This window comes from Heterocephalus glaber, unplaced genomic scaffold, assembly GCF_053883595.1.
Source record: "Heterocephalus glaber isolate CG9 unplaced genomic scaffold, H.glaber_assembly_v1.0 deba00001497, whole genome shotgun sequence".
In the NCBI taxonomy this organism is placed as follows: domain Eukaryota; kingdom Metazoa; phylum Chordata; class Mammalia; order Rodentia; family Bathyergidae; genus Heterocephalus; species Heterocephalus glaber.
This window is the reverse complement of record NW_028258320.1, coordinates 8,170,419-8,195,475: the sequence shown is the minus strand read 5'-3', so window position 1 is coordinate 8,195,475 and position 25,057 is coordinate 8,170,419. Positions and strand designations below refer to the sequence as shown.

The following is a 25,057-nucleotide window of genomic DNA, read 5'->3' as shown; positions in this document are numbered from 1 at the left end:
AGTTAGCAGAGAGAGGGTCCCTCCTGAAACCAGGGAGATACTTCTTGGCCCTCCGCAGCTGCTCCACTACAGAACATCTGAACTGTGGCCCAGATACACTGCAGCTTGTGGGGACAGGACTAGGGCATTCTTGACTTTACAGAGGCTTCAGGAAGAAGGTATTTGGGGAAAGGTGAGGCCGCCCATCAGCCCCGGCCTGCTGTCCTGCTTCATCTCAGCTGTGTGACTCTCAGGGTGTTTATTCTCTGCTTCCCAGTGGCCAGTGGACAAGTCTAAATCTCTCATTTCCTCTAGGGAGGCTGGGGAGAGGCATGGGGCACGGAGAGGAGCTTTATTTATTGCTGTCCCCTGTTGCTCCCTCCCCAGCCTCCGCCCCCTCCTGCAGCCTCACTGCCCTCCGGCTTCTTCCTGCAGCCACAGGCACAGGCAGGCGGTAGCTCATCTCTTCTCTGGAGCTGTGGAGCGGGATCGGGACCAACCCTCCTGTTCTCCTCACCTCTGAGCTGAGCTGTGTAGTCGAATGAGAGCTACTGAGACTCACCTCACCTAGAAAACTGGGGAGATCTGCAGTGCGGAGTTAAATCCTGGAGCTGGAAAGCCACTGGAGAGCCAGGTAGGCTTTGCTTTGTCTCCTCGCATGGGGATAAAGCAGCTCTGATGTCCACGCAAGGGTCCATACTGCACTTCTATTTGGCAGCATCTTCTCAGCTTGTGGAGATTCACAGAATTGGAAGGCTGTGAGGGAAAAGAGCAAGAGGGAGCTGACACCAGGTGATTTGAATGTTTGTGTCTTTGCATAGAGGATACCAACAGCAGAGTGCATACATAATACACACAGCTTGGGTCTTGTTTTCTTTGGAGGACACATCTCTTCAAAAGTTGTATCTTTTGGCTTCTGCAGGAGGGAAACGAGTTTGCCAAATGCTTTTTCTTTGCAAAAATGCAGACTTCTTCCATGACTCTTGTTTATTCCTTTCTGAGTTCTTTAATGAATGATGTATTAAAGTTGACAGAGGACTTGCTAACAGAGCTAGAGGTAAGTGCTTCTAACGTCGGATACCTGTGGGTGGCAAGTGAATGAGAATGAGCACTTTGTGCAGGGTTCTGGTGAAATTCCATGTTATTTTCCAGAATTTTCTATGGAGCAATTGTGCTTTCTGAGTTTTCCCAAGATTAAATTCAAGTAGTGACAGTGTACACCAAGGATGGCCAAGAAGGCTGATCCCACATACTCGTACTCTGTGGTAGAAATCGCCTGCAGGAATGAGGTGATTTTTGTCTGGTTGTTGGTTGTTGGTCACTGTTGGGTTCAAGATGAGGAATGAACTGGAACCCAGAGAAGGGTCAAGCCTTCTTCAATAGCACTGCAGATTTCTCTGGATTTTTTTTTTCCTCTTTCACATTTATTGTTCCATTTTACCCTTAGCCAATATTTCCTCTGGGAGAAGAATTTCATGCTAACCTCAGAAATCAGTCCATTTATGTCTATTTATTGAGCATACACTCTTCTCTCCTGGCTTGTTTCGTTGAGATGCTCATAATTTCTTGCTACTCACATATTTTACTTCAAGGTGGTCCCCTCCACCCGCTCCATGTCCCTTACAGGGTTCCTGGGAAACACGGTTCCCCTTGTGTCCTTATGTGTCAATGGCACCTGCTGCTCACAGCTGTGCTACCTGCAAATGTGGTCAGGCAATGGTCACAGTAGGTGTCCCTCGGGAACTGGTTCAAGATGAAAACCCCATCCCTTCCCCGGACTAGTGCATCTGCACTTTATCCTGGTGCCTGGGGTCCCATGCCTGATACCCTTAGAGAAGCTCTGACTGAAGAAGGTGGACGAGGCTGCCCAGGTTGGCCCGTGTCACCTGCATGCCTCAGTGCCTGTGCCTGTGCTGCTCCACCACCCAGACACCCCCGTTCCCTTCTCCACCCCATTACCCATTACAGCCTGATCTGTCCTCCTGGTGTTTATCCAGTCTACCTGCCACTAAGCACCCTGAGGTCTTATGGCACCTGGCACAGGTCTGCCGTGGGAGCCCCTGGCACAATCGATGATGGTTGCTACCTCCATTCCCACCCTGGAGCCATCACTGGTCTTTGGTTGACAAATCCATAGTCCTTCAAGATGCCTGGCATTTAGCTTAAGCTCTGTGTGTGTTGAATTCACGAATGAATTTGTTCAGTGAAGAAATTAACGTGTACATTGGGTGAAGAAGTTGGAGTCGTTATCAGACTGAGATCTAGAGCTTGAAGCTTTCCATAGTATTCTCCCCATGCGCTTTTATTCCCCCGTGAGACTTTGCCGGACTTAGCTATTTACGGAGTATGGAGTATTTTGAGTCCCCACACTTCCACGCCTCTGAGAACCTGTGACACCCCTGTTGCAGGTGCTTCTCCATCAGGTCGGGGGGCCCCTTCCTCACCATGCAGCTCAGGCTGAGCTCTTCAGCCCCTCCCACATCAGCCCTTTTGCTATGCACCAGGCCTGGCATGCAGAGATGAACCCGGCCTCCACGATGACGTCCCAGATTGAGGGCTTTTGGCACCTCAGTCCCACTGCTCCCTACAAAACCATGAAGAAAAGTTAAAGGGGCTGACTGCTGACAAACGCTAGCACCAGGGGTCGGAGGGGAAGCGGAATGAGGCTGCCCTGAGCCCTGCGGCTCCGAGTTCACTCCTTACCTGTAGCTCCTGCCAGGAGGCTCTGGGTGCATCCCCAGCCTTCTCAGCCTCAGTTTCTCCAGTGGTAGACAAGACAGGGAACTGCAGGGAAGGGAAGCCCTTGACTTCCCAGAGGGCACAGAGGAGCCCAGGCCCCAGGAGCTCCATGGTGACCAGCAGGGAGGGCGATGCTCTGCTCAGAGCACAGACAGTGAGGAGCTCAGTGTCTTCGAGATGCCACGGACCCAGCTATGGAGGTCAGCATGGTCCTCTGGTGCCTTCTTCCCAGACCTCAAGTGGCGACGACTCCCAGGCTCAGTCCCCTGAAGCCTGGAGGAATCCACTGGGTACTCGCTGCAGGTGTGGCTGGCTTTCTGTGGGGCTGGGCCACCCTGCAGCAACCTCTGTTCTTTGAAAGCAGCCAGGAGATGGCAGGGAAGCAGCTCTGCCCAGTGTTCAGGGAAATCCAGGAGCCACAGACATTACCCGTCCCCACCTGGCTCCTGCGGTGGCAAGGACTCCCTTTCTGCTACATGTAGGGTTTTCCTTCCTGTCCTACACACTGCTGTTTCCCAGGTTTTATTTCAGATCCTTCGTTGAGCCAGGTGGATCTCATTCGCTGCTCCTATAAGGTGTGAGCAGGGCTAGGAGGAAACTCATGCTTCCCAGCTGTTCCCCAGGCTATGACGGCACTGCACGCTCAGGTGACTCAAGGGACCACGCTTGCTCCCTTCCACCCTCTCCTCCTGCTGCCCCATCACCTGGAGCTTCCGATGCAACACCACCCAGGTGCCCAGAATCCTTTCTTTCTTCCTGTTGTTCCTCCGCCTCTTCACCTTCAGGCTTCCTGCATGCCCACCTGGGCCATCATGGCCCTGCAGAAGCAGTTTGCTAGTGGTCATTCCTTAGCTGGTCAAGTCAACTTTGATCTCCTGTAACAAGGGCAGCTGTAACAGTGGCATTAACCAGCATGGAGGGCACGGTCTGGTGGATTGCCGCAGGTCTCCAGCTGGATCTGCGACTATACTGAGGCATTTGCAATCAACTCTTCTTTTTGAACTGGAGGCATGTGGTGGGCTAGAAAGAGGCAGACCTACTTTTAAACTTCCTGTTTGCTACTTCTTTAAGTAAGTAATTGTGTCTTGCTAAATCTTCATTTTCTTTCTGGAAAGGTGTGCAAATGCTTGGCACACAAAGTGTAGAAAAGATTCATTAAGCAGAAGTGCCTAATATGTTGTTTTAAGAAATAACCAGATCTTTCCAGGAATGGTGCTGCACACCTGTAATCCTAGTAGTCTGGGAGGCTGAGGCAGGGAGATCTCAACCTGGATCTGACCTGGGCAACTTAGGGGGACCCTGCCTCAAAATTTTTAAAAAAGGGCTGGGGATGTAGTTCAGTGTAAAGGCTCTGGGTTCGATCCCCAGTATTAAAAAGAAAGAAAGAAAATGAAAATAAATATATCAATCTTTATTTTAAAAAAGAAGAGGATGGTCAAGGTGGTGAAAATGAGAAAATTATCACTCACAGAATAGCTGAAGGGACATTCAGAGGACATATGGAGGAAGAAGTGAGCCTTGTAGCACATGAAGGGTGCTTCTAAACATTTAAAGGTTGTCCTGTGTGGGAAAGGGGAGAGCCATCAGACCGAGTGGAAATTATAGGGTCATGGATTCCAAGTCAGTGTTTGGAAGGATTTACCCACCACCAGAATTGTCTACAAGTGGTGAACTTGCGGTATGGGGGACACCCTGTCCCTGGCACAGCTCCAGTGCCCTGGAAGACCAGTGGCCTGGGTGTTCCCAAAGGGATGCCTGCGCTGGGTGGGGTCTGCATGATGACCTGAAAAGTCCTTTCCCGCTCCCAAGACTCATGATGTCAGTGCGATAATCCAAGCCCCACCCCCACCCCCCGCCACGTCACCAGGCTAAGTGACAAGAGTAGATTCTTAGTAGCCAGTCCTACATTCTGCCACACTGATTTTAAAATAGGATCTTTGCAACAATAGAGTAGGTTGGACTTCCAGGAAAAAGCCAGAAATGGGAACAATAAGGAGGACAAAGTTCACTCCAAACTGCTCTTCTTGGGTCACCCTGAACTGGATTGTGGTTAGTCCCTGTGCCGCAAACACATTCCTATTTGATGGAAAACTGCCACACTTTGGTAAATGCTCAGCCAAACCAGGGTCAGGCAAAAATCAATCGGTCTCAGAGCTTTGTGCCTGATTTCTTCTCTGCCTTTGGAGGGATGGTGGATACGTGTTCTTAACCACTGAGAAATCTAAATTGAAAAGTGAATTAAATGGTCCAACCATCCTCTAATGTCAAGGTCCCGGAGTGCAAAACTCACTTCCGGGACAGGTGGCCGCTGCCTGCCTGAGTCAGGTCCTCAGCCTCTGTCTTTCACCCACCTTCCCTTCTCCACTAAAAGAACCTCGGTCACTTAGCCTCTATGCAGCTGAGGACCCGGACGCCTACTCCCAGAAGTCAGGAGTTAGCTTGGGCAGCCCGGCGTTCCTGGGTCCTGGGTCTTGGGCCCTGCATGGTCCAGGAGAGCTGGCTGCTCTTGCAGTTCGGGTGCTCTTCTCTTCTGCAGACAATGGGCATTTTTCCAGCATAGCTTTCTTCCTTCCACCTCGCTGTGAGATGTTGGGCTAGAAGCAGTACCCTTTCAGCATATCATGGAATGTTTTATTCTCCAGGCTTACCTAGGCTTGCTTTCTCAAAAACAACAATGCAAAAAAATCCTTTTGAAATATACTCAACTGCACAGGGCAAAATCAGAGAAGCCCTTGCAGCCCAGAGTGCTTATTTTTAGATGCGCCTCGACCAGCCCGGCATAGCAGAACAGCTGTCTAATGTCCAGAGCGACCCTGGGAATTTCCTCTAACAAGGCTGCGCTTCCGCCCATTGTTGTAGCACAAAGGACTCAGGGAGGCCCTGCTGGAGATGGCTGCGCCCCGCCCAGATGAAATCTGGAACCTGTCAGCCCTCCTGCCGTGGTCCTGAGGGCTGGGGTCAAGGAGGGAGGTTCCCCGCCACACTGGGCAGATGCCCATGATGAACCTGAGATGCAGTTCAGAAATAAAGGCTCCCCTTTCCGTGTAGCAGAGGCTCAGACCCTTGCTCAAGCTGTGACACGGATTCTGTTGTACACAGGAAGCCACTTGAGGAGTCTGAGATGGATTGCAGTGAATGCAGGGTAAAGGTTTTAAGTATTGGTTAGCTTTTAAAAGAAAGCACAGAAGCACACGCACACACCCGGTGTGAGAGCAAGCATCTGATCCCCAAATCATCCACAGTTTTGCTATTACCCCAGGCTGGCTACTGACCTTTGATTTATTCATCTACAAAGTAGATTCAGTAGATCTCTTGTTTTACTATTTTGGGAGTAAATAAGATACAATGATACAAATAATCAGACCTAAACCAGATTTTGGATTAAGATGTTGCAATTTGGTTCTAATATGTTTTAAGCTCTTACGTGAGATTATTGTGACGAGATTTACTTTACGTTTCCAGTTTGTTTGTAGCCACTCTCAGGAAGGCATGCACTTTGTCCCATGGTTGCGGGGGGAGGGGCTGTGCTTATGTCAAATCCTTCCCTCCTGGGCAAGGTCGCTGCGTCATTACTCAGGGTCACCAGGCTCAGGGTTACGTCAAGGGTCTCAGGTCCACAAGGTGGTGCACACTGCCCCGTCCGGGAGAAAGAGGCCCTGCACGTAACAACACCAGGCAGGGTGGGGCCAGGATCCTACGGCTCTGCCAGCAGGTGGATGCCCGGGCCTCTCCAGGCCCCAGATGCAGGAAATCATTTTCCAGCCCATTGGTGAGAATGTGAGAATGTCCACAAAAATGCTTTTATGGATTGTTTTGTTTGCAAGTGTTTATTATCAGACACCCCTCAGGGGTTCATGGGCCAGGTTGCTAATGTCCACCGCCAGGCCTGGGAATTTCCTTCCACAGAGGCTGTGTTTCCTTTCTTTGTTGTTCCTCAAAGAACAAGCTGAAGTAGTGCTCGAGATCCTTACCTAACCCTTCTTCCTGCCCACAGTGTCTCCACGCCACAGGACAATCGCTGCCAGCCACCTAGGAAGCAAAGACATTTGGACTTGAGTTGTGTGTGTGTGCACTGTGGGTGTGCAGGGACGTGTGTGTGTGTGTGTGTGTATTCCTAATGGTGGAGGGGGTGTAGGTACTAAAGTATAAACAATTTCATTTGCAAAGCTTTCCACTCAGTGTTACAACGCGCACTCATCATTGGTCACACCAGAGGGAACGGCTTTCTCTACATCGTGTGTGTTCCTAGGGAAAATCCTGAGCACCAGCCAGGGCCTTCTAGAGTCATAGCTGCTTTTCATCCTTAGGGTTTGCTTATTGGCTCAAACAGGGCTGAGAGGAGTTGAAAGATCTTTCAGTCAACCAAGAATTAGTTATTGAGTGTACCTGACAGGTGGAACTCCTAAGCACCAAGAGAAGGCAGAATTTCTGTCTGCAGGAAATTCCGGAGCATGTGATGCAGGCATGCACATGTGTCTCTCACACACTTTAGGGCTTTGTGAGGGAGCAAAGGAGCAAGTAATCATATAAGCTCAGGACAGGAAAGATGAGAAGGTGGTCACGAGCACTCATACAGCCAGAGGACTCTCCCATGACCTCAGAGACATTTCCATGGTGGCTTCACTGTCCTCAGAGCCCAGGCACCAGTGCAGTGAGTGCTCACATGCACATACATGTGTACACACGTATGCACACACACAAGCACACACATGCGCACAGCCTACTCTCAGAGGTGATTTGCTGTCTGTGGGGAAGGACTCCCTTTGCCTGCTCCCCACCAGCTCCACGCCGGTCTCAACCTGAACAACGTCTTGTGCCCCCCAAGGAGATACCGGAGCCGGCCAGCTGTCATTTAACGGTGCTTTAAGTGCTTCACTTCTGGAGACAGCAGCTCAGCAGCTCTGACCGCTACCTGCTCCTCCTGCTGCTCTGTTATCCCCTTCCCTTCCTTCACCAGAGAGTTCTTGAGAGGTGCATGGATGTCCCTGTCTTCTTGCCATCAAGCCATCTACCCTGCCCCATGTCCCCTCCTCCAGGATGCCTCTGTGACGCCCTGCTGAGCTTCCCTGTGGCTCTCATTGCACCGTCGTCACGGCCTTTGACGCTGCTGACCGTGACCTCTGGTCTCGTTCCTGTCTCAGATACAGAAGACATCGGGCTTTCCTTGGCCTTCCCTAGCCATGATGTCTCATTTTACCATGGGGGTCCCTTTCCCTCTGCTGCTGCCTCAACTTCCCAATGGCCACGACCGGGGACGACTTTTCTTCTCTGTCCTCCACACCCTGCTGATGTTCATCCCAGTCTGGAACCTTCCTTCTTGCTCCTCTGTCGAGCCAGCTACCGTTGTCCACAGCCAATTCTACCTGTCACCAGACAGCTTCCTTCTCTGCCCTCCCACCCCAGGCAGAGCAGCCCTGTTGTGCAGGTCCCTAGGACCTGACTCGAGGCTCCGGGTGGTGCTCACGTGGGCTGCTGTCCTCAGCCACAGGACGCCTCCAGTCACCTTTATGTTTTTGGCCCTGGGCACAGAACCTGACACTGTGGTTTCAATAAGTGTTTGATAAAGTGTTAGGAATGCAAAAGCATCACTTCACCAGTGACTTATCTTGTCCTGTTTCCCGGTGGATGCATGGATAGATGGACAGATGGATGGATGGGTTGGCAAGTTTTAATTTTAATATCACTTAAAAATTTTTTAAACTATTCCACTAAGACTACAAACAAATTTTCACCTTTTCTTCAATTCAGAAATCACAATTCTGAACCGTTCCCGTCTGAATTTTCAACTCTTGCATAAAAGCAAAAATGAAAGAGAACCTGCACTTCACGCTGCATTTAATTGGCACTCTAGGAGAATTTTTTGAAGGAGACAAGAGCAATGGTGTATTCACCTTCTGACAGTGCTGCCTCAGGGTCATGGTCCAAGATGAGGGCGAGGCCATTGCTTCGTGGTGGATGGGGGGGGTATCGAGTAGATTTTTTTCACATTTGTCCATTTTTCTGTCAAAGCGTGGGGCTGATTTGCTGAGGAGTCTGAAAGAGAACTTGGTGACCATGGAGAATGACCCTGAACAGGGGGGCAGTAGAGTCCACCTAGCTTCCTGTCCCCCAGCAATACGGCAGGCAGGGACAGGTCTTGAGGATAGAGGTAACCCCAGTTCTGGGTGGCAGATGGGATCTTCACCCACTGTGGGGCTATCTGGGAAAGTATGTGCACCACTTTTTGTTTTGGAAAACCTAATCTTTTTCAGATCTGTGCTTTGGGTTTTTGTACTAATGCCTGTAGTTATCTTAGCCCAGGAGAACCAGGACACTTAAGGTACTAGAGACGCAAAGCACGGTTGTCCAGTGTGACCTGGCAACTGGAGGAGCTGAATGGTAGCAGTGACAGCCAGATGCAGACTCCCAGGCCCCAGCTGTGTGCAGGAAAGCAGGGCAGGGCAGGAAGGGGAGAGGGCTGCAGAACCCAGGTTTCCAACAGTGTCCTGGATGGCACTTCTGACATCTGGCACACATGGAGTTGTGCCTAAGAAACAGAACTTAGAAAATACTCAGAGTCCTGTTGAGAAAAGTGTTCACCTATGGCAGAAGCGACACCAGCCATGCTCCTCCAGGAGGGTGAAAGCCAGGGCTATCTTCCTGAGCACGTTCTTCCCACTGAGTTGATGGCCTACATCTGGACCATGCATCTGGAGGGAAACCCTGCCCTCCTGCACCACCCTTGGCAGGCACTGAGGTGGGTTCGTTCTCAATGTCTCTGCAACTTCACATCACAGAGCACAGGCATTATCGTAGTAAGAACTGAGGAGGGCACTTGATACAGATTATGTCATTTCATATGAGATCATTGCACCCCTATCTCTATTTTACAGAAGAGAAAACTGGAGAAGAGAGAGGTTAAATAACTTGCCGAGATTCTCACAGCTACTACACGGTGGAGCCAGGACTCTGACTCGAGCAGTTCGGCTCTCACCTCTCCTGGCTCCTCTAGCAATGTGCCACCTCCTGGATTCATGCATATGATCGCTGATCAAGCACTGATCATGCAGCAGCATGGAGCAGGAGCTGAGCCCACAGCAGGTGACAAAGGAGGGCCTGTGGGGGTAGCGCAGTCACAGGACGATAGAGGAGCTCTGAAGGTGGGGATCGGGAAGCTGTGCACCCTCCAGACAGAGCCAGAGGCTCCTCGCAGGGCTGACGTTAAACTGGGCTATGAAGGGCAGTGAAGTGGAGGAGCCCGCAGAAGCAGGCAGCTGCAGGAAGAGGTGGAAGAATGAGCAAGGACTGAGGTTGATTGTAGTAGTCACTTCACAAGCAGCAAACACATCAGTCAGATCATCACTAATGCATCTGTCAGTTGTGTTTCAATAAAGATGGGAGAAGAAAGAAAGGAGCAGGAGTTGCAGGGCTGGGTGTGGAGGCAGAAGCTCTAATGCCAAGGGCTGTTGGCTGGAAAGAATTGTGTCTTCTTTTGGGTGCGCCCTGGACCAACCCAACTGTGCCTCTCCCAGCCCATGTTGCTTATTCCAGATGCATCCAGAGGTTCTGACTCAGCTGCCCTCAGCCTTCAGACCAGGCATCAGTATTTTTTTTTTGAGAACCACCAGGATAAACAATGATCGTAACATACTGGGTGGTTAATGAATTTCACATTCAGGAGGAGCACTTGGACAGTCTGTGTTCAAACTCTGGCTCCTGGGCCCCGGGCCTGCAGGTTTAGATTCTGGGCCTTAGGGTAGGTTCTGGAGTTCACACTGCTCCCCAGTTCCCTGACAGTGCTCATGACACTCGTGGCGCCATACTACGTACTATGAAGCCAGAACGTGGGGTGTTCTGAGGGCGTACTAAATCAGGAAGCATTCCAGGATGGAAGTCACTGAATCTCTTCTCTTCCTTGCTCTCTGCACCTGTCTTACTTTCAAACATGTCTATCGTTTAAGGAAATCCAAGTCAAGCATCCCTGCTGGTTCTGGTTCGAGTCTTCGAGGGTCACAATAAGGTGATCATTAGGGTTCTCTGGAATTTTAAAATCAGTGCTTTGAAACTTCTATTTGCAAAGCAGGAAGTTGCTTTTTGCCCAGAACAAACACTCCAGTGGAGTGCTTACCCTTGGAGGGCATGGGGCTGCGGCGTGTGCACAGCTTCTCCACATTCTAGAGCAGGGCGAATGTGAGTCTGCAGGAAAAGGGAGATCGTGTCTCTGAGGGTGCTCAGCCTGTAAAGACCAAAATATATCCTGAGGGTTGTTATTTCCTCCTTGAGAGATAAGACAGGAAGAGCCTGAGAAATCCAAAGTATCTCCAGTCAGAGAGGACTCAGAGGGTAGATGACAGGGAAAGAGAGGTCCCAGGTGTTTCTTTTTGTCTCTGTATAACAAACACAAATCCCCCCACAAGCAACTGTCTTCTCCAGTGGCATGGTCACCCACTAAAGTTTTCACACTCAAGATTTAGAAGAAAAGGCCTAATGTGAAAAATAGCAAGTAGCGGAATTAATAATTTTTAACACAAGCAAGTGATGAGTCAGCGTGAGGCTCATAGGAGTGGAAAGGGGGCCAAATCACAAGAAAACAGGGCCCTGGGCCACTCGCTTGCCAGCCCTGCAGTCTCAACGGTAGAGTGCTAAAATCCAAACACCGCCCAGAAGGTCTGTCCAAAGCAGATTCCATTTCCATCCTGTTTCGTATGGGAGAAGGGAGCTAGGTGTATGCTTGAAGCTTTTGTAGGACTACACAATCTCTCACCATTATTGCCCCAGTAAAATTAATTAGTTGGAGGCTCCTATTCCATATCCTCACCAACAAAATGCAACCCTTACTGAAAGTCACTTTTGAGTTTTAAAACAATGAGCTTAAGGGGAAGTTGCTAAAAATAGTTGAAATTAACAGTGATTACACAGAAAGGAAATAAATGAAAAACTACTTTCATCGAGCCCAAGAAACAATACACTTTTACTAACTTGCTCTTTCCCCCCATTTGTTTAATATTCGCAAAGGGATTTTATTATAGTTAAAGTAGTCCAAATGCACGGACTTAGTTGTCTTTTTGTTTACTACATTTGTCCACAAGGCCCCCAGTCCTCCAGCCAGAAGCCCCACTTCCCTCCACACTGTTGGGTTCCAGTCCAGCTGTGTCCCCACCTGTCCCCATCCCAGATGACCCCAGACAGCCTCTCTGTGTCTCTTGGTAGAGCAGGAGTCTCACCCCAGCAGGTAGATGACAGGCATTGCCTCACAGAGAAAGCAATGCATCTGGGGAGCTTTGGCTTTGAGACAGGAAAATGGAAAGAATGGAGCAATGGGGCAAGTTCTGGGGAGCGGGGGGCGGGGGGGGGCGGGAATCCTGGGAGCATTTTACTGCAGGCCAGATCTGTAGAATGGTGGTTTTCAGAGCTTGCTTTGCACATGAGACGTAAGACAGTGTGCTGATGATGAAGACTGAAGGGGCCCTGGGGAGAAGGTGATAGGCAGCCCCCAAAGGAGCAAAAGGTGTCAGAGGAATCTGGCAAGATCTGTGGCTGTGGGTGAAGGGGGTCCCCCAGAACCTGAGGCTGAGGGTGAAGAGACACAGCTACGCCCAAACTTCAGCCTGGTTGCAGGGGAAGGAAGTAAACACCCTCCCCCTTTCCTTCCAGCCCACAATCCTCTGCTAGGGTCCTCCACTTGCCCTCCTCCCCACTTCCTCCCAAGAGGACCAGGGGCTGCATACTGTGTGGTTGGCGGAGTTGGACTTGGAGGGGAAACTGAGGCTAGCCAGATACTCCCCAAGTTGGAATGCACCCTCCTGGTACAGTTACCGAGTTACCGCTTGTCCCCGGGCCGGAGCAGGGTCTGTTGTGTAGACCTGCAGTAAGGACTTGGTGATGGGATACGTGACTCGGTGGAGAGGTTCCCTGGGATCTGTGATGTTGGTCCACCTACAGTCCCTATTGCCATATTCAATCAGATTCAGCCCTGTGCATGATGCAAGTGGATCTGGAAGACAAGAATGAGGAGATAGCTAGCATCAAGATCGCACATGTGCTATACTGAAACACTTGCTTTACAGATTTCTAGAGCATGAGATGTAGGAGCCGGTGGATTTTACTAACAACAAATGGACCAGGAACCAGGACCCCAGGCTGTGAGCATCTGCAGGTCAACACGCTGGTATCCACAGGAATTTCAACCCATAGCTAGGCAAGAAGGCCATGGACACGAGGCAGCTCAGAACTCCACCAGTCTCCAGTCTGTAGATGTGGACAGCAGGGGTTCCTCCCTCGCTGGATCAATAGGAGCCCGCAGCAAGCAGTGCCCTAGAGGCTGTCCTTTGCACAGGATGAGGGCTCAGTTCCAGGGAGGGCAGAAAGTGCCGCCTGGGGTCTGCTTTCCAGCTGGTGGGCGTATTCCTAACATTCCTGATTCAGGAGAGGGTCAGGGGGTAACAGGACAGCTCGTCCCAGGGGCCTGCTTCACCCTTGTCCCCCAGCAAGGCTTCCTGCTTCCTTCCTTCAGGAGCGGGCAGAGCCAGAGCTGCTTCCTTCTGACCCCAGGTCAGCCCTGCACGCCACACTTGTGTTTTACGGGGAGGGGTGGAACTAGACTGGCAGAGATCTGTGTGTGTGTTCCTTCCCCTGGGTCAGGAGGTGTTTCCAGATGAGGCAGATGGGGGGCTTGGGGAAGGACAACAGCAAGGTTAGCGTCCCCTGGACAAGGAGGAACTCATGAAGCCTTGCTTTTTTCTCTCCACTTCTATTTGCCCTATATGAGTCCTTCCTCTCTAGTCCCACTAGAGAGAGATGGACTACCTCTAAGACCGTGAAGAGCTCATGACACACAGGGTGGAGAGGGAAATGGCTCCCAGGTACAGGCACGAGGTGGTAGACTGTCTGTAGAGACCTTAAAATCAATAATGAAGCTGAGTAAGAGGCTACAGCAAAAAGTCATCACCATCTGGTGGCAATTCTAGACAATGTCAATGATAAAGTTGTCTTTCTGCTGGGCTGAATTCTGAACAGTCACTGCCAACACTAGCGAATTTCTATAACATAAGCTCCTGATTCACCCCTTTTCATCACATATTTTAGTAACAAATTAATTTAGAAACTGTTACATAAGAGCTCCTGATGCAGAAGGATTCAGCTACACATGTTGGAGAATGAATTCGCACAGTCCAGAGCCTTCTGAGTTTGTCCAGTGTCACTACTGCCTGTGGGATGTCACATTCCTGCATTTTCAAAAGTGGATTAAAAATAAGCAATGCCAGCACAGGGGCTATAAAGACAAAGAAATGGGAGAGTTGCTTTAATTCTGCAATTCTGTATCACCTCATAGAGTATTTGAGTCTAAAATGTAAAACTTGGAGCCTGAAAACTTCAAGGTGTAGTGTTTTTATTTGGCTGGCACAATTATTAGTTCACACTGAAATACTTTACTGGATTTCAATAACTTTTAAAGTAAAATGTCTTCCTTTTTGTTTAATGGTTTTAAATATACAGAATTAGTTAAAAAATAAAGATTATTACTAGTAGTAGTGTTTTCAAATAAAGGAGGAGTGGTGTGGTGGTTAGGGTGGAGTTTCAATTTGATTGGCTTCTAGGTGTGCCTGGGTGGGAGGCTGGCCTTGGAGTCTGTCTTGTCCCTTGACCCTTCTAATCTAGCACTTTTTCCTTGCTCTGCTCCTGGCTGCCATGAACTAAGCAGCTTTACTCTGTCATGCCTTTCTACCGTAATGTCTCTGTCCTGAAGCCAGCCAACCATAGACTAGAACCATAAGCAAATTGAAACCCTCCCCCTTTAAGTTGTGGTTGTCAAGAATTGCATCCCAGCTACAGAAAAGGGACTAATACAGAAAATTAGTACCAGGAGTGAGGCCATTTCTGCCAGTTATCTGCCAGAGTGAAATAGACATGCCATCTATAAACTCTTCCCATAAACCAGCACCATGTGGATGATGCCAACATCTGCTATCAGCAGAAGCAGTTTCCAGGCCCCCTCAGACAATGGCTAATGCAGCCTCTGAGTGTCTGGATGGCTGAGCACACTGAAATGAATCCTGGGGAACCAATTTCCTAAACAGCCCTTCTTGATCAGGGGTCCCAAGGACTCTTCTCAAATGAAAGGTTTACACCTTTGCACCTTAAACCTGGAACTATTGAGACTTTGAGAAAGGGGTTTTTGTGTTTCCAGTTGTACACAGGTTAAGTGTAGTATGTTAAGTGGAATTGCGAACTTGCTACTGTCTTTATTTGGAGATTAAGTATGATCAGAGGAAATGTGTTTATGTAGCAAGTTGAAAAGGGATGGGATGTGGTAGTTACGGTAGAGTTTCAGATCGATTCCTTTTGGGATCCGCCCTGCGGACTGTTGCAGCACACTTCCAGGTGTGTCTGGGTGGACCTCGGAGGTGTGCCCTTGGGTACTGTATCTGGCCCCTGGCCCTTCTGCTCTGGTTCTTTTCTTGTACTCTGCTTCCTGGTCACCATGAACCAAGCAGCTTTGCTCTGCCACACCCTTCCACCATGATGTCACTGCTTTGGAGCCAGCCAACCATGGACCGGAATCTTGAGCAAATTAACACTTTACTCCTTTATGTTGTGGGTGTGGAGTATTTTGGGCAGTGACAGGAAAGTGATGAATATAGAGGGTTATTAAAAGATCTAGTCTAGGTGTCACAGATCCGTACTATTTCTGCAGTCCAGAATTATGTGTGCCAGCTACTGCCTTCTTCCCCCAAGACACAATGTAGAGAAGTGTGAGGGTGCACGTAATGTAAGTATACACACATACGTGTATGTGTATCAGTAAATTCAGGTAATGTATTTTCTCTCTCTAAGTCATTGCATGATTCTCAGAAAGGTGTATGACTTTAACCTAGAGTTATACTTAACTTTGCTCCTGTGAGCACACATAAATAATCCCAGGACAGATGCCTGGTGTGGAAGGTAATGCGGGCACTTGGAACCATCTGGGAGCATTTCTAGTTTACAATAGGATGTGACTGAAGAACCAGACCTTATTCATAACCTTGCTTATCTTTAGTGAGAGCCCGGCAGTTCAAACAAATCATCCCAGACCAAGACACACAGCACATACTTCTGTGTAAAACACAAGCTCCAGATCTTAATGGTCTTAACACAAATGAAAGATTGAACAAGTTAAGGAATTTAGGACAAGGCAAAAAACATATGTGTGGCTTTCTCTCTCTTCATGTTCCAAGTCAGATGAGGCAAGACGAAGGGCCATGCCCCAGAATAATCATGTAGCTGTTGATCTGTAGCTGTGTTTGTGATCCAAGAATAGCTGAGAGGTCCTGAGAGGCAGACTGATACCTGGAAGGCAGTGTAATTAGGGATGGACTTGACTTAGGAGCCCAGAGCCCTCCTACTTGAGTGGTGTAGGGCCGGGCAATGGTCCTAGAACAAGGCGGCCACTTACACAACACAGGACATTTCAAAGGCAGTAGCAGCACCATGAACAGCTTTCCCTTTTGTGTCTCACTCCTTCTGCAAACCTCAAAGAGCACAGGCCAGGATCCAGGGCAATTCGCTTTCATGTTTACCAACCGGTTGTCCAGGCCAGAGAGGAGGTCAGGTCGTCATCCCTTGGGGCTGGTGGAGATGGGTCTTGGCGGAAGTGGGCAACACACATCAGTGTTCTCTTGCTTGGTGGCCACTCTGTAAGGCAGGTAAGGTATAAATAGTCTGATTGGAGCTGGCATTTTTGATCTCTAGTTTTTGAGGCCCATTATTTTCCAGCTAGGTCTTATTTTCAGGGAAGCGCTATAGAACCATTTCTCCCTCCAGGAAATTGGGGAGGGGAAAAGTGTGTGAGGGTTGGCACCTTTGGGATGTGGCAGTGTGAGGGCTGGTGGGACAACAGAGGATCTAAACTCAAATTCCAGCCCTGACTTGGATGCGTGTTGGGACCTTCCGCCCCCCCAGCAAGAGGTGGTGCACAAACGACCACGCCCCCACCGTTACCTGTCCTTTGACTCCGTCATCCCTCCCGGCTCGAGGGACTCTTAGCTCATATTTCTGTTTTGAGTTTTTTTGTGGTTATTTTGGGGTTTTTTGTTTTTTTTTTTTTGGCAATGTGGCTCTTCAGTACCTTGTCACATTGTCACCTTGCAGAGAAAATTATTTCTGCAGTGAGAAGTTGTGTTTTGAGGTCATGGGAAATGCAGAGGCCCTGAAAAGAACACAGAAGGTGGAGTTTGGGCAGAGATGCCCCCATGCGGGCTCAATCCAGATGTTCAGGCTCTATCCAGATGTGTACCATTCAGCCTCGCTGGGCCCTGTAGGCATGGTACCTGCTCCCACAATACAGGCTGAGGGTCAGAGGGCACAAGAGCAGGTCACCTGAGGGCATGGATGACAGAGAAGAAGTGTGGCTTCCTTCTGTGGGCATTCCCTGCCAGGCCAGGGCACTCACACACCAACTCTGCTCCGTGACTTGGGGAGTGGGGGAGGCCATGACAGGTTTGGTCAGTCAGCAGCTCGGACATCACATGTGTCACTACAAGGCATGGAGGGGCAGCTGTCAGGCCATGGGTGTCAGCAAGGTCTTCCTCCTGCCTGAGAACAGAGGGTGGACCTTGAAGGGTAGCATCACCCCCTCCACCCCAGGAAAAGATGAAAAAGGGCCAAGAGGAGGCTGTTGCTGACACCCAGAGGCCCCCCCGCCCCCCAGGAAGACAGGGAGGACAGGAGAATCCAAAACTGGGCTCCACTTGGAGAACGCTTGGTATTTCTGGTACAACCTGGAGCCACCACGGAAGCATAAGAAGTGGTAGAAAGGAGTTAGCAACTGTGAGGCGCTGACTCAAAGGACGGGCACCGCACCTCAAGTTCTCCCCACGAGCACCGGAGAGATGAGGGACACCGAGAAGCTGTCCTGACACAGCCCATCAGTGCTCAGAATGACGACACTCAGGTAAACACGACCCCAGAGCCTGTGGCTGGGATGGGTTGGCCAGTTCCATCCGCAGAGGGATACTCTGCCAAAACACACACACACACACACACACAGAGTAGATGAGAATAAGACCATTTGTGTATTCTAAAGCTGCCTAATTATTTGTTGGTTCCTTCCTTGCATAAGGACAGGTCAGTACCAGAGAAGAATTTTCCTGGCCTCAATATAGAAATTCTAAAAAGAATCTGACCCTGAGCCATGTTGGGTCAAAAGGATTACCAGCATCTGGTTGTGGATGAAAAAGAAAAGCAGGTCTTGCCCTGCCAAGACGTGGGTTGTCTGCGCTGACTCACTGCGCACGTTTTTGCATATAATGCTCTGGGGCTGTGACGTGACTGTTGTGAATGCCTGTGCCTGTGTGCTGCTCTTCACACACGCCCTCTGTGAGTCACACAGAGCCTCTGGCCCCGGGAGCTGGTGCCCAGGAGGGCGACACTGGCCAGAACAGCCCCAGCTGGAGATGTGATATGTGACCTGGGATCCAGTGACGTGCGGGGCTCTTCTGAGCATCACGATGTCCTCGGCTTCGTCTCTTACTGACACTTACCCTGCAGGTGACCTTCTCTACTTTTGGTATAAATTCTTGCACCAGTGACTTCACAGTGTGCATCTCTATCACAGACCTGTCACTTGAACTCCATTATGTGCTTGCACTGTCCCCCCCACACACACAAGGGACGTAAATATTACACTCTGTACATGTGCAGTACTAAAAAATAAATCAAAAGAAGAGGAACCAGACAGATGGGGCAGTTGAATTTTGTTTGCTTTTGTTGGTCTTCTACTCCTTGCCACTCTATGCTAGGAGTAGGCATGAAATCACTCAGACCAGCACCTGCCCTCGAGACATTTCTACAAGGGATTGCACTGGTCATTTGGGTGCAGGTGACTGCAGAGGGACACACCTCTGGCAGGAGGGGACCAAAGAGATACGTGGCCTAGGCTGGGAGAGTTCGTTATCATATCCCCAGAGAAGAAGCCATTCTGGCTATGTTGACAGTTGGGGTTCAGCCTGCCACTGACTCCAGCCTTAGAGGATTGGAGAGAGGGGTGTCATCTTGGACAGTCCATCCCGGTGGTATCTGTGGCCGGGCACAGTCTCCGCACCAGCGGTTACTTCTGGGTTGCAGCCCAGGCCATTTGGTGGTTCTATGTTCTGTTTGCCTTTGTTTTCACTGTAAAGTATGAGCCCCAAGCACACAGTGTTCCTAGCAACAAGCCAGGGCTGTGGGCGAGAGGAATGGTTTGTTGGGGGCACAGAGGGACAGCCACTGCGCAACACACGTCCCATGTCACAGATTAACTGCGCTCCACCTCGAGATGCCCCCGGGGCGCCATGAAAGAAGCCCTGGTCCAGGAGCTCGAAGTGACCGAGGCCCTTCTTGCAGGAAAAGAAAATCAATTTGAGCTGGGGGCATGCCTGAGAGTCCGGACCTTACAGTGGGAGAACAGGTTTGGGAGGTTCATGTTCTTCTTACCCAAATACTGTGTCATTAACCCTTGAGTAGTCTTGCATTTTCTCTTCATGAATTCAACCATCCCTGGACTGAAAATATTGGGGCAATAATTGCCTCTGTACTGAACATATGCAGACTTTCTCCCTTGTCATCATTCCCCGAAAAGTACAGTATAGCAGTTATTTGCATAGCATTTGCATCGTGTTAATTGTCGCAAGCAATCTAGGCGATCTGAAGTATGGGCTGGATGTGGGTGGGTATATGCAACTCTTGTGCTGCTTTATATAAGGGACTTGAGCATGTGGGTGTGTGCTGGGGCCCCTGGCGCCCATCTCTTTTCAGTTTTGTCCCCAGTCTGTGAGCTATTGGTGCTGAGCCCCAGGGTGAGGGAACAGCAAGAAGGGAAGAGGGAGGAGAAAGTGAGGGAGCATGGGGCAGGGGGAGAGAGGAACCCAGGATTGGTAGAGCCCAGGGCTCCAGACAGCAGCTCTCAGTTCTCGATTGCTTCCCCCCGAGCTGTAGGAGAGACCCACGAACCCCACGTGGCTGATATCCCACTTTCACTTCAGGAAAACTGAGTTTCAGTGAGGTCGAGTGGCGTGCACAGTGGCACTGCCATTGGATCCTTGCAGTCTGACACAGAGTCCTCACGCTGGCATTATGAGGTTTTCTCTAAGTGCAGTCTTGGGGGCTGCCTGCATCTGACTACCCAGGACCTTCATTTCCCATGCAGATTCTGGGCCTCTGAGCCAGGCTCACTGAACAACCTGGTGTGGGCAGAGCTCTAGGAATTCACAGTGATGAGCTCAAGATCAGTGAGATGATGATCCATCCTTCTCACCCATAGTCTGACTGTGGCCAGGTCACTATTTTTCCTTGGGCCTCAGTCTTCTTCCTTGTAAAAATGAGGGTGGGAGGGGCTACTTCTAACTCAAAAACTCTGACTGCAACTCACCTTTAAATGCAGAAACCCACTGCAGCTTGCCAACTGGACCCTTTCCAGTGTCTGCTTATTTACAGCATCAGTGTTGTGTATCACTGCATGTATAGCTCGATCCACAAAAGCTCATGGTTTTCCTGGAAACCTAGAGGAACTAGAGTCCCCCTGAGGTGGCAATGTCAAGGGCAGCCCAGGATCAGTCTCATCTTCTGCAGTTTCTTTTATTTCCTGACTTCCTGGCACTGCAAAGACAAGGTGCTCATCCCTTGGTAACTCTAACTTTCTTTACACACCCGAAGGTGGTGGTCATCTTGGCAAGGTTTAAACTCCGCTTCCTACTCCACTGCTTGGTTCTAATGCATTTGTAGTTTGCACTGGTTTTACTTTTCTGCTGTTTTTCTTTGGAGAAAAGAAAGTTGGGAAGAGGGGCATGGGCCAAGCAAGTCTGTGCATTTGGTGGAGAGCTTTCCAGATAAGAGGGTCTGAAGGACTTCCCGTGGGCGGGAGGGAAGTTGCACACACCACCAGGAATCACACCGGGAAATGACTTCTTGTTTTTAAAACAGCAGCGAGGCTTTGGGGACGGCACTGGGAGGCTTCCGCACAGTGGAACTGGGCCCAGTGAGGCTGATCAGCCGAGCTGCGCGTCTGCCTGAGAGCTGGCCATGCACCCCGCGTGGCTCTGCCTGCCCTGAGTGTGAGGTCCCCAGGAGCTGCTGGGCACATGGCCCTGTAGGAGAGGAAGGCATCTGACCAGAGCAGAAGCCAGCCTGGGACGGTGGTGCCTGGCAGGTAAGGGACCTCCCTGCCTCTGTGGTCCATCTGTCTTTGCAGCCACAGCTCTGGGCACCTGTGTCACTCGGGTGACTCTGTCAGGACACCTTCCTCTCCGCCTGCTTTCCTGTGTCTGGCTGTGCTGTGTGCGCTGGGAGCTAAGTGTGCCGGCAAGGGCTTAGTGCCCCGAGCACAGCTGGGCCCGGGGAGAAGACGAGGTGTAGGCGGGTGGGGCTCAGACAAGCCGCCATGCTCCTTCAGGATTTCCTTTGCAGGAGAGACTTGTTGACTTTTTAAAGATTAAATCTCCCATCCCTGAGCGGAAAACACTTTGGGGATCAGAGCCCTGGTGAGATCTCCAGGGTGGTGGCATTGGCCAGGCCCAGGGAATGGACCCAAGGGACTTTTCACCATGGCCGAGGGGGGGGACTGGGACCAGCGGGGAAGCCCGTCAGTGGGGGTTGGGGTTTAGGGCCGGGCAGGCTCCGTTTGAACCTTCTAGAAAGGAAACGATACTGTGGGCATGTGGCTTGGGGAAAGCGCGTCGTCCCACACTGTGGAAAACCGGGCCAGGACCCTCTGCTGCCGCTCTTTCTCCTTCATCAATGCTATGCGGTGGGACTTTCATTCTGTGAATTACAGCAGCAATACAGGAATATATTCTTACTGTAGCAGACTACGTCTTAACCCTTTGCATGCCTTACAGCCCTAAGTATACTCATTCTCTCCCCAAAGATGATCCTGTGAATTTCTTGCTGTCCCGGTTAAAGGGCTTAGTTTCCGTTCTTGGTGTCAGGACAAGCTGGGCTCAGCACACAACACGATTCCTGTGACGTCGTAACAGCAACGATCTCTGGGGAGGAGAGAATGATAACCTGTAGGGAAGTCTGAAAGACATTTACCTGTTTTTATTACTATTTTCACCTTGGTTTTGGCTTTGGCAATTAATAGTACTAACAACATCCCAAGGGTAAAACCCTAGATAAGCCGACTAGCAGTCTGGGCTTTTGGCTTGAAGGTCGCTGAAGGTAGCCTTATTCTGGAAATGGAAGGGGAGAAAATACAAATACATAAAAGAAATGGGCAGACTGATCCACTGATCAAGCAGTTGATAAAATGTTTGGCCCTGGGAAGAGAGGATGAAGGTGACAGAGATTCGTTTTCCATCTGATTGAGTCTTCCAGAGAAAGGGGCCCCTCCCTCACGCCACACGTCGGTGACAGGCAAGGGAGTAAGAAAAACTCACATGAACCCGTTGACGGGGCACAGAGAGAGGCCTTGGGGAGAAGGTACAAAGCAGCCGCTGGAAATGCCTGCAGTGCTTCTATGTGTTTTCTTGCCCCCTGCAAGCTTTCTCTCCTCCGCACTAGCCAGCTCCTCGCTCCCTCTGCTGCATGGTATTTGCAGCAAACAGCTTGCTACACTTTGCCTGCCTTTGTCTTTCCTGCAGGTCCTCAGCTAAGTGGCTAAGCAGATTAATCACTTCCCATACCGCCCTGTGCACCACCGAGACCCTGGACCCGACGTTCGCTGCCCTTCCTGAGCAGTGATGACATAGCAGTGTCACATGCCATCCCACGTGGTGCTCAGGAATTCCAGAGCAGTCAGAAGTAGCACCCAGAGCACTGCACAATCTGGCTGGTGAGGCTGCCCAGCCTCCTGCAAAGTAACTTCAGTCTCCTGTGTTTATATGAGGCTTTCTAGCTCTGGGAAGACTCCCATCCCCTCTCTTCCACTGTGCTGCAGGTGAAGCAGTCAGCCCTCTCCTTCCCACTGTACGGGACACACAAGTGAGAGGGGCAGGGGCAGGTTCCTTTGCCTACCTTCATATTGAATCTTATTGGGCATTGAGAAGTGACATTCAGATCACTGCTTTTTCCGTCTCATTCTTGGTCAGGAATGTGAGAATCAAAGTGATGCAGACTAGAGAACTGATGTGACTGTCATATTGTCAGCTCTTCAGGGTGGTGGATACTTCTGGGTCTTGATGCTATACCAAGCTCTTGCCTGGCATGGATGTTTTCAGACTCAGGAGCCTGGAGTCCACATCTCTTGCCCCCAGAGCATCACAAAAAGGAAGCAACATCCAGTGGCTTTGCCAGAACAACTGAATCGGGGTCTCTGAGGAAGGGGCTTGGCACAGTAGTGATCCCATTAACGAGGACTCCTGGTGAAGGAGACGGAGAGGCTAGATTGAGAAGCGATGCCTGCTCATGCTTCTGAGCTAGGGAGAGAGGTGGCAGGGCTGCGAGCCGTCCCGCATGAAGGCACTGCCTTTCCAGGGTGAACTAGACAGCACCCCACCCCTCACCCTCACTGGCTATGTTAGCTCCCTCCACTCGCAGACTTTACAGCATCAGATAAAATGTCCTAGGTAAACAGGACGAGAAGCCATGGGGCTCATACATTTTGCTGAGCCTGTGTTGTCTTCTAATCCTAAGATGAAGGAAAGGAAGGACGACTCACCACTCTGTGCACCATCTGCCGCTTTCTGAATGGACAATAAATCAAGGCTGCTTTCTCGTCATAAAATGTGCCCCTAATGCCATTTCCAAGAGCACTGGGAAAATTTTCCAAAGGCTTGCCTCTTTTGGAGGGTATGGGGTGAGCTCTCCCGTGCTGGCCTCGGTTTCCCCAGAACCTGTGAGTTCTGTGGGCACAGAGCAGGTGCTCCAATGAGGCTCCTACGTGAAACATAAGCATTGGCTCAGGGTGCGCAATGGATCCTGAGTTCTTAGCGCTTGGCAAGCGCATTCTCAGCATCTGACTCTAGTTGTGATAGTTAAAGGAACTGGAATTTGCCTGCTTGCTAAAAGATGATCGCAAAAGTGGAAAGAAACCACAGCCCATGGGGTCCCTGGTGTCAGGGAGGCTTGCTGGCTGCTTGAAATCCCAAAGGCAGGGAACCTACTCCTGTATTACCCAAGACCTTAATAGGAGGCAAGGTACAGGCACTGAGGACAGACACTATTTCTCAAGTGCCTGCTCTGTGTCCAGCCCCGTACTCAGTACTTTATAAAGATGGCTAATGCTTTCGTTAATCCAGTCACCCCGTATCTCAGGTGCAACCATTGCAATGCCTAATTCACAAAGATGACGCTAGTGGCCCAAGGCGAGAGGTTAGTGAATCCCGGAGTCAGGAGGGTCCACACACCTGTTACTAAGCTGGGTTGCAAGACCCACAGCCAGTCAGCAGGGCCTGAGAGGGGAGGCTGAGAAGCACGGTGTACTTCAGAGAAAGGTGACTCTCTGGGAGGGACCACAGACTCAGTGTGCTGTGAAGGTCGGGCGTGTAGACTTTGGTAGCTACCTGCTGTGTGACCTGGGCCGTGTTACCTAAGCCGCCCCAGCCTCCAAGTCCTCACCTGTGAAACATGCAAAGTGATGGGTTTTCTCAGTAGGACTGTAAGTACTTAGTGAGCCTAGTGCACATGGAGTGCTTACCTGAGTAGCTGGCAGGTAGAAAGCACTTGATGAATCACAGTAACTGTGTTATTAACTGAACGAACAAGGCTAGAAACGCTGAAGGAAGCCCAGAAAGGAAGAATAGAGCATTTTGGTCCCCAAGAGTCTGAGAGGAAGCTGAGAGGTGCCCATCAGTGTAACCAGTATTTATGATTAATGTTTGTGATGTGTTTTGCAAAAGAAGACACAATCAAAAGCCTGTGGGCGGGTCAGCTGTTCTATATCTAGTGCTGCTGGAGAAACGTGTGGCGGAGCTGGCTCTGCCTCAGAAGATGGCAATGAGGTTGCAGGGGGATCAGCCTGGGCATCTTGGAAATGACAGAATTTAAGATGCATGAGTCAGAGGTGGTGGTCACCTAGGAGAACAGTGCTCCAGGTGAGCTCAACAGCAGTTTTGTGTGAGACACTGACGAGGGAAAAAAGCAGGGAGCCAAGCTCAGGATGACCACGCCTGTCCGGGTGCGGGGGATCACTGCTGTTCTGTGTGGCAGCCAGGAAGGGGACAAGGGCTCAGGGGTGTCAGCTGGGGGTCGGTAAGAGGACTTGTGTCCAGGAACCGGGCAGAGCTGTGAGCCTGGGGGTCAGAGGGAAGAGATGGGCTCGAGACAGTCGTGGCAAGAAGACGTGCTTTGTCCTAGGTGAGCTGAATTTAGACACCATGGAGATAGCGCAGCTGGAGGTGGGCACGTGATACTTAGCAAGGGCCGGATAGAAATAAAGTTTTAGGAGTCTCGTAAGTGGATAATTAAA

At 50.4% G+C, this 25,057-nt stretch overlaps 1 protein-coding gene across 8 annotated transcripts in view; it reads left to right on the top strand.

Annotated features, from left to right (window-relative positions):
* Window positions 1-307: 307 nt before the first annotated feature.
* The window catches only part of Adgrf5 (adhesion G protein-coupled receptor F5), a 66,378-nt gene continuing 41,628 nt past the window's right edge, over window positions 308-25,057 (top strand). For 3 of the 8 annotated variants that reach the window (XM_087184646.1, XM_004846407.4, XM_004846406.4), the window contains exon 1: window positions 308-613. The gene's annotated coding sequence lies outside the window, so the exon portion shown is untranslated. Of the gene's footprint in view, window positions 614-20,436; window positions 20,861-25,057 lie in introns of those variants that run through there. The other 5 variants (XM_004846404.4, XM_004846402.4, XM_087184647.1 and 2 more) reach the window with 4 other exon arrangements.